This window comes from Schistocerca nitens, chromosome 2 (assembly GCF_023898315.1).
Source record: "Schistocerca nitens isolate TAMUIC-IGC-003100 chromosome 2, iqSchNite1.1, whole genome shotgun sequence".
NCBI lineage: Eukaryota > Metazoa > Arthropoda > Insecta > Orthoptera > Acrididae > Schistocerca > Schistocerca nitens.
Window position 1 is genome coordinate 178,633,853 of NC_064615.1, and position 17,568 is coordinate 178,651,420.

Below are 17,568 nucleotides of genomic sequence, written 5' to 3' on the forward strand. Positions count from 1 at the left end.
CAATAAGACCGAAACAAGCAAATTAGCCGCCACACTCGTAACACCGAAACGAACTAAAAGCGCGTCTAAGTTTGGGGCAACTGTTTGCCGGTACCACACTCGCGCACTCACTTAACCCGCAGTAAGACCCTCAAGGAGACCGAAACTTAAGGTACAAAGTGCAGTATAATCTATAACAATAATCAGAGAAAACTCCACATCTACATCTACGAGGCCTGTTCAGAAAGTAAGCTCCGATTGATTGCCAAATTGAAACCACAGTGAACATCAGAAATGTTTTACTTGTAACAATTAGCTACACCTTTCAGATACTTCTCTACGTAGTCGCCGTTCTGACTTAGACTTTTGTCATAGCGTTGTACCAACTTTTCAATAGCCTCATCATAGAAGGCAGCCGCCAGTGCTTTCCGCCAATTCTCCACGCTGGCCTACACCTCGTTGTCTGTGTCAAAATGTTGTCTTCAAAGACAGCGGTTCATGTGACCAGAGATGAAACTCAGGGGGAGACAATTGCGGACTGTATTGTGGGTAATCTCACATTTCCATTTGAAAACGATGCAGGAGCATCTTCATTGCCCCTGCAGAATGCGGCTGAGAATTGTCTTGAAGAAGAAACAGCACGACAGTTATGTAATGTTAGCTGCATAGCTTCAGGCGAAATTTCTCACCAGGCCCTCGTACTTGGCGGCAGACACTATTTTCTAGACATCTTTACGCACTCACTGCGAGCTCAGAAATGAGAAGAGCGACGTGATGCTAACTGGGGTTATACTAGAGACACTACCCAACACATCTGTGCAAAGCTTTATGGGATTTTCATAGTCGTTTCCATTTCGCGACCGATCGGAGCTTACTTTCTGAACGCCCCTCGTACATCACACTCCGTAAGCCACCTAATGGTGTGTGGTGGAGGGTACTTTCAATACCACTATCTGATCCCTCCAGCCCTGTTCCACTCGTGAATAGCGAGTGGGAAGAAAGATTGTCGGTAAGCCTCTGTATTGGCTCTAATTTCTCGAATTTTCTTCTTGTGGTCATTACGGGAGATGAATGGGGGGGGGGGGGGATAATGTGTTGCCTGACTCCTCCTGAAAACTGCTGGCCCGAAATTTCATGCACAACGCTTCTCTTGTAACGTCTGCCAGTGGAATTTGTTTAGCATCTCCGTAACGCTCTCTCGTCAAGCTAAACGGTCCCGTGACGAAAAGCGCCGGTCTTCGTTGGATCTCCTCTATCTCCTTTATTAGTCCTACCGGATATGGATCCCAAACAGATGAACAATACTCAAGAACCGGGCGAACAAGCGCTTTATAAGCCACTTCCTTCGTGAATGAGTTACATTTCCTTAAGATTGTTCCGACGAATCTGAGTCAGGCATCTGCTTTTTCCACTATCTGTTTTATATGATCATTCCACTTAAAACAGAGTCCAGAGGAAACACAGGCTCATTAAACTTGCATGAACGCTGCTGAGTAAAGCGCGAAAAGTGGGGAACAGTTAACTAACGCCTTCATCCAAGATCTCCAAAACACGAAGGTTGGAGGAAAAGATAAGTAGACATTCGATTAGGCCACACTCTTGTAGGATCAATAAGGTTGTTTCCGCTATTAAGAGAAGCGAACCGACGCTTCCACGAAGACAGTGCTGCCGAATAAATAATCTGAATCTGTCGAACACTACTAAGGTCTCTTCAAAATATTTCAAATGGCTCTGAGCACTATGGGACTTAACATCTGAGGTCATCAGTAGCCTAGAACTTAGAACTACTTAAACCTAACTAACCTAAGGACATACATCCATACCCGAGGAAGGATTCGAACCTGCGACCGTAGCAGTCGCGCGGTCTCTAAGGTCTCTTATTTGCAAGCTGAGTCAGAAACAACTGACAGACAAAACCAAAAATCAGTCACTGAGAGAAAATCGTCCGCTCAAGTGTACACAGGACAACCCACGCGCCCCGTTCCATTCCAGGATTACACCTCCGCCGGCCGCGGTGGCCAAGCGGTTCTAAGCGCTTCAGTCCGGAACCGCGCGACTGCTACGGTCGCAGGTTCGAATCCTGCCTCGGGCATGGATGTGTGTGATGTCCTTGGGTTAGTTAGGTTTAAGTAGTTCTAAGTTCTAGGGGACTGATGACCTCAGATATTAAGTCCCATAATGCTCCGAGCCATTTGAACCATTTGATTACACCTCCCGCCCGGACCTCTGATGGCCTCCGTCAAAACGCCGGCGTTCCTGGCATTCCCTTTCCGCTTCCGCTCCCTCTTCAGACCCCATGCGGTCACAGCTCCGCCTAACCCGGCAGCGCCATCTACGAAAGTCAACGTGAAGCCGTCACCCCTGGATAACGAGGCGGATAATTCAAACACGAACGAGCCGGCGCGGCTCGCCCCCGTCTTCCCAGACTGCAACCCAAGGCGACAGTTGTCACCTTACTGGGCCTCAGTTTTGTCTCCGACGCTTCCAGCTGCCAACTTGCAGCCATTGTCGTCACCTGCCATAACCTTTGAGTACAATAAGGATTTCTCTCCTACTTCCAGAACAAGAACTTACCGTTAGTTCCAATCTTACAGTTAATGCTCCTCTAGTCATCTGCCAACACATTCTCTAACAGGAGCTCTAGGGAAACATCCTTAAGTAAATTTGGTATCCACTATGATATATTAGCGGCCTTGAATAGTTCCACTGCTGTCTTGACCACCCTCATCTGACGGAGTTATCTTGTGTACCATCTCCTTCAGCTAATCCACTGTCCTCATATCCTCGCAGAAAATAAGATCAGAGCAACCTAATCCAGACGTGAATCTGAGGCCTTCACTTGTGTCCTCCTAAATTCTCTAAAAGAAAGACTAGTTTGACTATCTCTTCGTGCTTGAGATGATGTTAATAAGAAGGTAGCTTTGTTGGATAACAGCCATCCAAAAACCCAGGCTGCAGTACTATAGGTATAATTACCTGTTTTTCTATCTTGTCTTTTTCTGTATGCGTTTCTTCTGAGAACTGCGATTAACATATTCCTCTTTCGCTCTCTTGCTCGCCTACAATTAGAAGTGGTCTTTTAATTCTCTATATTTTTTCTTAGGAAGCCATGCCTTATCTTCGCTGTTTCTTTGTTCTCCAAGAAGTTTCCTCGACTGTGCTATGTAACACCCCAATTATAGAACCCATAATGAACACCCTTTAGTTGCAAAAATAAATAGAAAAATCAGTCATCCTGACAGTGAAGGCAGCTACTGACAACAAAATTTACACTCTTGACAGTTTGTTTAACAAGAACGTTATGTAAATACTAATGCTTATAATAAAGAAAGGGCTGAATGAAGAATACCAAGTGATACGAAACAGAAACCTTAAAGAAAGAATTCAAAAAATTATTATTTACGAAGGTTAAAGCCCAGACCATAAATTGGCCGAATATAACATTTATCCTAGAAGAGAGTTGTAGCCGCATCGAGCTGTAAGTTCGCTGTGACTACAATGTAACTCGGCAATGGGGATGTTAACTTACTTCTCTCTTGTAGTCTTACGATAGTAGTACGCATGTCATGCGCTACTAGATTGTTTTAAAACCGATCTGAATTTAAAAGTTTTACTGTTGGAAGTATTAGCCAGAAGTCGGACTGAAGTAAAATCATCTTTATCGTTTAGACAGATAACGGGATAGTTGATACATGTGACAGAAAAATAACTCGTGTGATTTTCGGATTTGTGATGGGACTTAGCCTTCGCGATACTTAATAATCACGAACATCAAAGGACACAGAAAGAGACTGTTCACCGACATAAACTCAATTATTAGACTTGAGTAGGCAACAGATAAACGCAATCACGAAGAACTTACAATTGCGCCATGTTGTCAGAAGCTATCGTCAAAGTCAGAATTGCTGATGCTAACAGACGCAATTCGCTGAATGAAAAATCGGTGTTTGTGCTCAATGTTGGGACAAATAATTACGAAGAACAATAAACTTTAATTCAAGTTTAATTCTTCGAGTCCCATACATCATTTAATGGACATTTAACGTGTATTTGTGGAATTAACTGATTCTTCGGATAACATAAAAGTGAAAAGTGATTTAGTGAGAGTTTAACTGTAAACAGCAATAAGTTTACACCGAAATACGACGCATTCCGAACGTTGCTCAAGGGTATGTTATCTCTGGAATTACGTTTGTAGTTGTTGAATACGCGACGTAGCGCCGCCTTGACGACGGAATAATAATTAACAACTCAATATCCTCGCAAAAATCATGATGTGACATCGGCTTGGGTGATGAATTGATGATTCAAAACATTATATTTTCAACGTCTGAATACCTTTCTCAAAACTGGCATAAGAACTACAGTCAGCAAGTTCGCGTAAACTGAAAAGTCTGGCGCGAACACGCAAAGGACTTTTGGTTATCATTTCAGATCAAGGGAGTCACCGCGTTATCGAGTGGTGCAGTCGCTATATTTATAAGTGGAGAAGATCGATAGACATCGAACACCATTACTTTAATTACAAGCAAGGGCGGCGCACACACTCCGGCGTGCTGCTCCATCGAGACATTGATATCAGTTTTAAGAGACAGTATCTGAAAAACAACCAAACCGCGCGAGGAGTTTGTTTTTATAATAGTTACAGATTGGCGTTGTCTTCATCGATGGACGCCGTTCCACGTCATCTCGACTGGGACAACCATCACCATCGAGCCGAGACAAAACGAGACGTCACACAGCCAAATGTCTGGCTGTTGGAGGTATTCCTCAGTTTCTTTTTCTATTCCTCAGTTTCTTTTTGTACCCACCTTGATATCATGAGTATAGGGGATACGTACTTCCACACCAGCATAGCTCCACACTAGTGTAAGGTTAACCACTCAGCGAAGTTGCCCACTATCGCAAAGTCTCCGTTTATAACATATCCACAACCCGTTACCATGGATTGTTTCTCACCTTGAAATCGTTATCGAAATTTCAATAACTAGGCAGAAAACAAACAAACAAAGTCTTACAGTAGACTCAGGTGACTCATGTTAAGAAAGGTAGACATAAACCTGAATAGCCGCCTCGTGTCTGCTGCGAGCTGATGGCTTAAACGTTGTGCCACATCATTCATTACTATTAGATAGAACTCGCATTTTATGATGAAATTCATACTGTATACCTAAACCAAATGAGCTATGAAATTTGCTGATGGAGCAAAAAATAGGTATCAATTAATCCTTCTGACTCCAGTTAAAATTTAGTACAGTGATGCCTTTGTTTCGTGGTTGCTAGCAAGTTACTGAAGAGTTGTGTTGTCAATAGTGAACACCTTTCTAGATCAGAGTGTGCATGGAATTTAAGGCGCAGCCCAGTCAGCCGCAGAAACGCTGCTAGAGCATTCATAGTTTGGCGAAATGGGGAGGGCATGGGGGTAGGTTGGCGGCGTTTGAGCTACAGTAGCACCGCTCAAAGCAGAGCGGGGGGGGGGGGGGGGGAGTGCAACATGGAAGAAGTTACTCAGCATCTCCGAGTGGTTATGACACAATCTCAAGGCCAGCTTCACTGCCGAAGTGCAAGCGGCGGACAAGCTTGTCGCACGTCATCGAGGCCAGGGGCTGGCATTCGTCGAGGCCAAGTTCAGATGGTTCAAATGGCTCTGAGCACTACGGGACTTACATCTGAGGTCATCAGTCCCCTAGACTTAGAACTACTTAACCCTAACTAACCTAAGGACATCACACACATCCATGCCCGAGGCAGGATTCGAACCTGCGACAGTAGCAGCAGCGCGGCTCCGGACTGAAGCGCGTAGTGTGACGCTACAACGCAGTCCTTGCTATGAATTTTTTCGCTTACTTAACACATGAAACTGTTTGTATACGATGTATTGTCTAGTGTAAATATGTATTGTAAATACTATGTTTAAATTATGTAATATTTAACACTGGCAAGTCAGGCCACATTTAGTTAACGTTGAAGTCACAGATATTGTTTTGTCGTGCCGCTGCGCGCAGGAGCGCGCCAGCGGGCAGTAGTAGCAGTGACGCCGTGCTCGGAGTAAGACGTACAGTCGAGTGCTGCTAGTCCTAGCTCTGTTACATCTAACGGCTAGTGTGTGGATCTCAGTACGACGGGAAAGTAATGGTCTGCATATCTGGAAGCGTGGCCGGGCAAGTTTTATGGATTAATGGGCATAGTGCTGAAGAAACGAAGGCTTAAATGTGAAGCGCACTGTGGGCCCAAGTCGCAACAGTAAAAGCCCGCTGCCACATTGTGTCGCCGCCGTGGACTTCCGCCGATCCACCGGCAACGAGGGAAGTAAGATCTACTTAATTTTCGTAGGATAAAAATTGTAGAAGGCTTGCCAGTGACTGTGCTTTTCTCTAAAGTTGAACAATTAATAACAAGCACTTTATACGGCTGTGAGCACTATGGGACTTAACATCCTGTTGTGATTTTAGTCATTTGTTATACTGTGTTATTTTAATTGTGGGATTATAATGTGCTATGGCCTGAAATTGTGAATATTGTGATTTCTAGTCTGTGTTCTTGGTTTGTGCCAATTAGTGTGTCCCAGGAGCTGAACCAGAGTTGTATTTACAATATGTGCTGAGGATAAGTATTTTATTTTATTGTTTATTATTTTACGACGCCTATTTTTACATGAGAACTACTTCTGAGCAAAATACTGTTGATTTCTTGTTAACTAACATCATTTCTATTGATATTGTAACGGCTCCATGTAAGCCGCTACATGGCTCGACCCCACAACTAAAGACACCTGAGTGCCCTTCCGACACTCAGGGAAGAGCCTGATGATAATTAGTAAGATAGGGTTATTTAAATATAGACGATCATTTTAATGTTAGATATGGTAATTGTCTGCAAAGTGTGAATGCGAACGTATGATGAGGTATGCATGAGATGTCGGCTGTGGGTGTGCTATAGGCATAGTGGAAGTGTAGCCAACCTCGAATCTAGTAGAGCGCGACTGCACAGGACCAGAGAGGCATAAGCTCCACGCGCGTCATTAGCGCTCATTAGGTTGGCAAATAACCGTGTGCGGTATCTCTGAGTCCTTGCGGCCACGATGTGCGGACCCGGACGAGAGAGACCGTATCGGGGTTGTTGCTGGGAAGACCTGGGTGAGTAAGCACGCTCTGCTCTATCGCTCCGATAGTTAGCGAAGATTTAGAATTCCATGTTCACTTTGAACTTGGAAGCAGCTTCCCTGCTGAGGAAAGCCACTATGGTATTTCCTAGAATCATCTCGGTTAGGAGAGATAGGGAGATGATTTCTTTTGCCAAGTAATTTCATGGGAATTGTGTTCACTGCACTTGGGAGTGAACAGGCGCTCATTGCCGAGTAATACTCAGAATTGCTCAATTTGCATTTCAGTGTGAGTGTGAAGTATATATGCAAAGTGTATTTTATTTAAATGTGTTTATTGACTACTGATTGTGGAGAGATTGGTAACACGTGGTCCGCAGACCCCGTGCATTTCTTGGTGAGAAGCTTCAGCTCGACGTAATCACAATTCGTGAGCGAGCTGGATCTTCTACGTAAATTCACGCGTGTGATTTAATTGTTCCTTCATAATAACCAGTAAAACTCGCGGAGTTAGTTAAACGTGAAGACGGGACTTGCCCGAATTAAAGTTACAGTTGGAACCATGTGCTCTCTCCCAATGTTGTCCCACTTGGTGTATGGGAACCTTCCTCTTTTATCTGTTAGATAAAATGAAGAGAGTGAATGTTAGTGTGTGTGTGTGTGTGTGGCTAAATGATGATAGAAATGTGCAGGCGGCAGTCATTGTCGATTCATGGCACATGTTAGCCGGATGTTTAACTAAGTTTACTTAGATATTATACTATTTGTACTACGCCAGCATTCCGTGATAAGTGAGAGGGAATATTTGAGATGGTAATGTTTATTGAATAAATTTGATTGTGTTATTTTATAAATATGTTACAGTGACTTCTCCCAGCCACACCACATTCCCTTATCATTGCACAGAATATTTGGTATGCTTATTTCAGTTAATCACCTGTCTACGTCCCACTCATGGGAATATTTCATTTAATAAACTCTGTAAGGTGGTATTAAAACTTCATTATAATAATATTCTATTTCTAACTTGATCAAAACCACCGAATAAAACTTTAGTTTGAGTATTGATACTTGTTGCTGCAAATGGCCGCCGGCGTCTTCTATAGTACAAGTGCTATTTATAAAATTGAGGAGGCCTGCCGAGGGTGCGGAAAGCAAGTACCATGCATAATGGCGATCCTTTAGCCTAGGATCTCGTTCAGTTTAGGAACCCTTTGTGATGCTGGGAGATTACTAGGATGTGCTAACAAAATTAAATTTCCACAGGATTCACAATTCCTATTTGTGAATAGAACCAGCGTTGAGAATACGGCGTTGAATATACTGCGTTGCTTGTGATTTTATTTGTGTGATTTTGGGGGCAATTTTCTTGTGTGTATTTATCCATGTATTTTGGGGGAAATTCAAACGTGTTAGGCTGCGTGTGACTAAATAAATGTGTTAGGTTGCGTGTGACCAAATAAATGTACTAGGTTGCGTGTGAAATTAACTTACTTTAAGCTACGAGAATTTGTCGCCATTCGTGCAGCGAAAATAGGAAGTCTGTTTTCCGCGAGCGAAGCCGTTATTTAGGCACTTAGCCCGAAACATAAGCCTAGTGTCCAGAATGGAGACACGTGCTCGCTCGAGGAGCGGTGCTAGGGAAAACCGGCCGGGTGAGGAGGAAGTTATCCTCAATCAGGAAGCCGCGGAGAGAGACGAGGCAGGCAACGGGAATTACCAAGATTTCAGCGGCGCTACGGCAATGTTGAACTTGGAAAATGAGCAGGCCAATTCCACACCAAATAGCGGGACTTCGGACCCGAGCGCGAGCGCAGATGAATTAGAGAATGCAACGAGTAGCCAAAATGCGCCGACCAATGCAGACACAAATAGTAACACGTGGATGACCGAATTGGTCAAAATGATGGAAAAGAACGCGAGAACGATCTTAAGCGGAGTAAATTCCAGATTAGAAGAAAATAATAAAAGGCAGGAAGAATATAATAAAAGGCAGGAAGCGAAATTCGAGGGCATGATGTCCGAAATCGAAGGGGTTCGAAAGGACGTCAATGAGAAATTCGAAGTGGTTGGCAGTAAACTAAACGCCCTCGAAAAGGAACAAAAAAAAGTTAGGATCGAAATGAAAACCCGCGGAGAAAAATTAGAAAAGGGGTTGGTTCAAATGGCTCTGAGCACTATGGGACTCAACTGCTGAGGTCATTAGTCCCCTAGAACTTAGAACTAGTTAAACCTACCTAACCTAAGGACATCACAAACATCCATGCCCGAGGCAGGATTCGAACCTGCGACCGTAGCGGTCTTGCGGTTCCAGGCTGCAGCGCCTTTAACCGCACGGCCACTTCGGCCGGCTAGAAAAGGGGCTCCAAACTTTAAGGGAACGATGCATTACCGAAAGGAAAAAGGTAATAGCGCGAGTAAAAGCAGTAGAAGCAACGCAAGAAAAGGTTCACGAAAACAGTAGGGCAATTGTGAATCTCGAGGAAAAGATAGATGCAGTTAAGACATTAAATAGCGAGGAGACAAAGAAAGTAAAGGAGGAGTTAGTAAAGCTCGCGGAGAAGGTTGCGGACTTAACAATATCAGAGGGAAGCGAGAGTGCTGCAATTCTGAACTCGAGGGATGACGAGGAGATACAGGCATTGCGGAAATTTCAAGAAGGCTAATGCGAAGTCAATAGGCGGCAACGGATAGTTACCAATGACATATGTGAACGCATGGCCCACGTGGAAAATCTCCTCACTCGCGGTGACGAGAGGGAGGACCATGTGCGCAAGGACGCGTGCGAAAGCGAGGGACGCGATTCCGGACACGAGGATGATTACGAGGAGGCTAGCGAACGCAGAAATGTAGGGAGGTGTCGGGAACAACACCTAAAACCGTGCGCAGATCCATACCGGAGGGAAGTGGAAGGCTTCGACTATAAGCACTTTCTCTCTGTACGGAAGTTGGAAGTCTTTAGAAATTCTGTGAACGGAATCCACCCACGGGCCTTCTTGGAACAGTACCAATTCTGTCTTCCGCCCAGTTGGCCGGATGAGTATAAAATCGAGTTCATGTGCGGGCATCTTGAGGCTGAACCCGCAGTACGGATGAGAGCCATAGCGAGAAATTGTAAAACGGTGAAGGAATTTCAGCTTGAATTTCTCTCGGCATATTGGTCCGAAGCTGCGCAAAATCGGGTGAAACATCAGATAATGATGCTGCCGAGTCTTAGTCAATCCAGTTTCGCGAGTCCTGCAAGACTGTTTGAAAACATGTTGCAGAATAACCAATTCTTGTGCAACCCTTACAGTGCGGGCGAATTGATAAGGCTGTGTATAATGAAGCTTCCAGCGCAGCTTCGCCATATCATATTAGCTGGGCGTTGTAAGGACGATTTAGAGTCGTTTAAATTACTCCTACAAGAATTGGAGTATGATATAGGACAATGTATACCGGAAAGGGTACAGACCGCAGGAGGAGAGGACGTAGGAAGAAATAGGAGAGTGAGTCGCGGCCGCAGTAAAACGCGGAAGCGTACAAGCTCAGATGTAGCGGAGCATGCGAATACCAGTTTCCAGCCATACAAGGCGAATTGGAAAAATGGTAACAAGCATGGCTACTGCAAAGCCCAGGGACACAATGGCCGGCACGATGGGCACGATAACCGGGATAAAGGTAGGAACAACCACAGGAATCGTGCGAATTCACCACAAAATAGGGGTGAAGGAAGCGAACAGGCCACAGGGAGAAAGAGAAGGGAAAATATCACCGACGACGTGGAAATCAGATCGGCCGATCCACGGAGGAATGCTACAGAACCAGGAGGAAATCAAACATTATGACCTGTGCCAATCGAGGGAGACAACCTTAGTCGACCCCCGATAACGAATAACCGCGAGAAAAGGTACATTGGTCAGGACGACATTAGGGAAACATTACTGGAGGAGCAGACGGATAACCGGATTTCGGCCGTCAGCCCAGTAATTGCGATCTCGGTGAAAGGAATTTCACTGGACTGCATAGTCGACACGGGAAGCCCGGTTTCGATCGTTAGTTAGGCCGCATTCCATAAATGCGAGGAGACGGGAACTTTGCCGTTGCGAGGTACAAAGGTGAATGGAGCGATATACGGGAAAAGTGTAGAAGTCAAGTGGCAGACTAGGATTACGTTCCAATGCCAGTGCGAAGAGTTCGAGGCAAACTTCTTCATTGTGCCCCTAATGAACACAGAAATGATTCTCGGGATGGATTTTATGAGCGCTCACCAGGCAATTGTAGACCTGGGTGGAGGCATCATGTCTCTGAACAGAGATGGAAACCCCATAGAATTAAAGTTCAATAATTGGGTCCTACAGGACGGAGCGGAAACTAGCTGCCTACGAATTCTCACTTACCCGGAATTGCGCCCTGAGCCGGAGATCCTCATAAACTGTGTAAATGGCGTGAGTTTACCGTCCTCCACGCATGGAAAGGATGAGGTCTTCGAGCGAATAATTGAGGAAAGCATGCGCAATGTAGGAGACATGCCAGAGAATGCCCGTGTACGATTATTAGAAGTTCTGAGGAACCATGAGAAAATATTCTCAGACGCACCGGGTGCGATAAGGAACTTCGAGTACAAATTCCAAATACGAGAACATAAAAGGTTCTTCGTCAGGCCATACCCGATTCCACTAGCGCATAAAGAAAAGGTCAAGAAGGAGATTGCGAAGATGTTAGAACAAGACGTTATAGAACGCGCCGTGAGTACATACAACTCACCACTCCTAGTAGTACCGAAAAGCGACGGATTGGTGAGGTTGGTGCTGGATTCTCGGCAAATAAATACGGTAATAAAGGCAGAAACTGACAGACCGGAAAGCCTGGAGCAATTACTCCAACGGTTTCATGGAGTGAAGGTGTTATCCTTCATAGACCTGCGAGCTAGTTACTGGCAAATCGTGTTGCATCAAGAGTGTAGGCAGTATACCGCGTTTTTATGCTACGGTAGCTGCTACCAATTCAAACGGCTTCCGTTCGGGTTGAATGTTTCGGCGGCTGCGTTCATACGAGGCTTGAACAGCATCCTTCCGGAAGACCTGCGTGAAAGAATTACTGTCTACGTCGACGACGTATTAATCTCGGAAAGTTCCTGGGAGGAACATAATGAAATATTAAATCGATTATTAGACGCCTTCGAAAGAGCAGGAGTAACCATAAACCTGGAAAAGTCGCAGTTCGGGCGCCAGAAGATAAAGTTCCTGGGACATATAGTTTCGGTGGACGGGATACAAACGGACCCGGACAAAATCAAGGCAATTGCGGAGTTCCCAAGACCCACGACTAAGCGACAACTAAGAGGATTCTTAGGAGTCGCGAATTTCTTTAAGAAATTTGTAAACCTAAGTGTGCTGGCCACGCCACGTCTTTGCGCGCTTACTGGCAAGAACACGATCTGGTACTGGGACGAGCAAGCACAGAATGAGTTCGTGAGGTTAAAGAAAGCATTGGTGAATGCACCGATACTCGCGCATCCAGATGAGTAGGGAATTTTATCTGATGACGGATAGCTCGTTAAATGGCCTCGGCGCGGTTCTCTTCCAAGGCGAAGACGAGAAGGATATGTTAACATGGAAGCCCGTATCTTTCGCGAGTAGAGTGCTGTCGAGGGCAGAGAGAAATTACTCGGTGATGGAACTCGAGGGACTCGCTGTCGTCTTTGCGTTTAGCAAATTTCGGTACTTCCTGTATGGGAGAAATACTAAAGTGTTCACCGACCATCGGGCATTACAATTTCTGATGTCGGCAAAGTTGGCCCACGGCAGGTTAGCTCGCTGGGCGCTGTATCTACAGGAGTTCGATTTCACAATTAAATACATTCCAGGAGAAAAAAACCTGACAGCAGATGCGTTGTCTCGGGCTCCGATAGGCCTAAAACACGGCATAGACGATGACCCGGGCGAGAATAATTTCAGTATTCTCTACCTGAAAAACGTCACGTTCGAAAACTTTGTGACGATGTCACTAAAGAATGTCGGGCGCGAACAAGGGAAGGACCCGATACTAAAGGAGGTGAAAGAGAAGTGGAAGGACAGGTCCCAAGCTGCTATTCGGCAGTACTACCGAATAGAGAACGGAATCCTCTTCCGGAAACGGAGCATAGAAGATCCGCGATGGCTGGTGGTAATACCTGAGGAGCTAATAAATAAGCTAGTGTGGTATATACACCTAAGTTACAGACACTTCGGAGCACGGAAGTGCTTCCAGAAGTTACGAGAGGCCTGTTACTTCAATAACATGCTAAAGAGGATACAGCGGGTAATTAGAGTGTGTAAACCATGCAAAGAACGAAACCGCCCACCACATCTTTTGCTGCACCGATGTACCCGATCACTCCAAGCAGGTTGCGAGAGGTCGCCGCGGTGGACTTATTCGGGCCAATAACTCGAACGAAATCTGGCTACGCATTCATTCTTGTAGCCATGGAATTGACGTTGAAGTTCGTTTGCTTTACTCCGCTGAGTAAAGCAACGGGGAAAACGGTGGCGGCGGCATTCGCGAACGATTTCGTACGCGAGGTCGGGCCAGTGAAACGAGTGATATCGGATAACGGACCGCAGTTCCGATCTAAACATTGGCTGCGGATGTTGAGGCGGAGGAAAATAAAGCCGAATTTTATATCCTTGTTCCACCCGTCGTCTAACCCCGCCGAGAGAATAATGAAGGAATTAGGGCGGCTGTGCAGGCTGTACTGTTATAGGAAGCATAACACGTGGGACATACACCTAAAGGCGTTTCAGGAGATCTTAAATGAATTGCCAAATGCCTCCACGATGTTGCCACCAGTGTTAGTGCTAAAGAATAAGGAGCCCCCTAATCGAATCCGGGAAGTCATACCTTGGCCAAAGGAAAGACAACCAAGACACAAGGAGGTCGTAGATCTCGCGCTGGAAAATATCAAGAGTGCGGCAGACAGGAGGCAAAAGGCGTACCAAAAGAAAACGAGAAAAATAAAATTCTTCATTGGACAAAAGGTGTGGGTTCGGTCACACAAACTGTCAAACAGAGGTAAGGGAATCTGCAAGAAGTTCCTAAGCCTGTACAATGGTCCGTCCCGTTGTGCCGTATCCCTCATCCGAACGCAATATAAGTACAGACACTGAGGACGAGAAAATCGAGAGGGCTTCATCACGTATCAAACGTGAAACCCCTCATTGAATAAAAACTGTGGAACAATAGAAGATAGGGAAAATAGATTTAGAGTATATTGTATATGTTGTGTGTAAAATGGATTAGAATAAATTGTATTCCGAGCAATAAGATGTACCATGTGATCAACGAGCAGACAAGTCGCACACGAAAGTAAGGAGAGTAAGAACGAAATTACTCCAGAAGGAGATAAATATGTAAGGAGAAAGATTAATCCGTATCCAGAAGTTGTGTTACAGGAAGGAGCGGTAACCAGAATGAAGAGGAACGATGCAAAAACCTCAAATGAGGTGTACAAAGGAAAAAGGGTGTAAGTTATCATAGAAACTGGTTGTAGTGGGAGTAGCGGTAATTGTGTGTGTACGATTTTGTTACTATAAGGCATGGTTTGGTTGTTAATTATATGTGTCGTAGTTGTTACAATAGTGCATGTTCTGTAGTTAATTCTCTGTTATACCTGTTACAGTAGCGCATGTACTGTAAACTAGAGGGGAAGGTTGCCCTAAATGAGAAATTGTGGATGCGAAATGTGTGGCGTCACAAGGAATGCTTGCTATGTAGCTAGTAAAGAGTGCCTATGTGTGTATGCTGCATTTATGTGAGAAGAGTGAGAGATGAATGACTGAAGGACGTGGAAGTGTGATAAGTTAGTCTTAAGAATACTATAGATCATAATCTAAAACAAATGGAATTCTAGTTCCATCCATTTCTTGTCCATCAGTAAAGAAAATATCGTAGATTAATGTTGATTAAAATATCCCTATTATAAAGCCACTGAAGGGATCAAATAAGGAATAAAAAATTGTTGTAAATTGATAGGATAATGATTCATGTATGAAAAGGTGGCTAAATTAAAAGCCATGTTAAAATATCATTGGAAGGATAACGCCCATAAGGCACAGTAGGAGAAGGAGAGAGAATAATAGAATCTGAGTAATGTAGGAAGACATTGTGGATTGCTGAAAACAGTCGGGGACTGTGATGGAAAATTTGTCTGAAATGTATCGGTATAGCCAAGCTTCCCTGAGTTTAGATTAGCAACCAGGGGAGAATGCAGCCGAGGAGACCGGGTCGCCGATGCAAGCAATTAGCGGCTAGACGTCGGGCGAGCGCACGGCACTTGGGATTCCCTAAGTGACGGCCGTTGTCCGCGACTCTGTCAACACGTGCCGGAGGCGATTACCGGGCCTCCCACATGCAGGAACAAAGCGGTGGCTACCCAGGTAGCCGGTCGCAATCACGAAACAGACGAACAGCGAGCGGCGGTGATCTACATATGCCGAGCGCCCGCGCCAGCAGGTGACACGCCCCCAACTCTGAGGGCGCCGCACAGCAGCAGATGGTAACGGGCAGTCCGTATGGACGACCCGTGAGGTGACGCGCTGCCACACCTGGTAGACATCGTCACAAACAAACCCGGGATGGAAACTGCAGCACCCGCAAGAGACGAGCTTGGCGTATCCAGGTCAGGCGTCGCGGTGCAGCAGATCAAGGAAGGAGAACCGGTGCGCGCCAGGGGCGTGGCACCAGTGGCGGCGTGTCAACAACGACACCACCACACCTACAACGTCCGCAGTACCGATTCAAGAGGCATGTCAAACTCACCACTTGAGTCGGACATGCCGGGACTGCAGACGGAAGAGAGAGGCGAGCGACGTTACCGAGGGGGTGACGTCAGGAGTGTGGCTGTCGGCAATAATTGCGGATATGCTCACATATCGACGAGAGGTAGCCAGACGGGTCCGGGCGCTCACGATGCGGCACGCGGCGACGACTGCTAGGGGGATGCTATTCTGCACTGGAGGTCGACGCCCACCTGACGCGGAAACGCGTGCCACCACGTCCTGAGGCAGCAATCAACGCGAGGCAACATGGATGCTGGGGAGCTGACAAAGGTGAGGAAGCGGCCTGATGCAGGGAGGCGGCCGGCATGATCGACGGAGAGCCTGCAGTCGCTGACACCTGCAGATCAACTTCCTCCCCTGTCCTCTAAGTAGCCCAAAACTGTGGTCCTCCAAGTACCCCGATCCCATAGTGAAGTGCAAGGTGTTTGAAAGTGCCACGTACATTCAATATGTAGCGCGTGTGTTTACTTTTCAGCAGAACTGATTTGCATATATTATGGCTAGTTACTAATGTAAATAGGGAAAGAGATAAAGAAAAAACTTTAACACGTCAATCCAGAAGTGAAAGAACGAAATTGCCTAAAGATGTAATGTGATTTACTGAAAATTTCTCTAACTAATAGATTTTGTATGTTTTCTATGCTTCGCAAATGTTTCAAAGTGGGATACAAATGCGAAAAGACGCTAAGAATTTAAATGCCCACAAGCTTAATACCAACTTATCTATATGTTGTATGAAATTCAATTCATTATATAATTTGTTTAAATTGTGCAATTTCAAGAATTTATGTGTTTTGATAGATCTTGTGAAATATTTCAAAGTGGGACACACTGGCAACAGGACTTTAATAATTTAAGTGTCCACAAAGATTTAAATGTCTAGTATATAAGAACTGATTATGTTTGTCGAAAAATTTAAAGTTTTCACTCATGTTACATTTGAAAAACGGATGCTTGGCCTAGATGATAGGTAAAATTTGTGTTAAATTGAAATATTAATGGTAAATTGTATATGCTTCAATGATGATGTTTAAGAGGGGCATAGGCCCATATGTTTATGTGTTAATAGCTGCATAATGCTCTCAGAAGGAGATAACCATGTGTGAGAGTTTTGAATGTTAAATTTTGTAGTCTGTGTTTTGAATTTGAATACTATGTTCTACGGAACAGATGAGGAGGATATGTAATAAACTCAGTAAAGAATCAGATGGATAAATGACACACCTCCGACCACTAGGTTTAAAAAAAAATGCTTGAAAGTGCCCTTCCAAAAGCAAGGACACTTACTGCCCATTTTTTCGTCAGAACGGGAGGGTTATGTAACGGCTCCATGTAAGCCGCTACATGGCTCGACCCCACAACTAAAGACACCTGAGTGCCCTTCCGACACTCAGGGAAGAGCCTGATGATAATTAGTAAGATAGGGTTATTTAAATATAGACGATCATTTTAATATTAGATATGGTAATTGTCTGCAAAGTGTAAATGCGAACGTATGATGAGGTAGACATCAGATTTCGGCTGTGGGTGTGCTATAGGCATAGTGGAAGTGTAGCCAACCTCGAATCTAGTAGAGCGCGACAGCACTGGACCAGAGAGGCATAAGCTCCACGCACGTCATTAGCGCTCGTTAGGTTGGCAAATAACCGTGTGCGGTATCTCTGAGACCTTGCGACCACGATGTGCGGA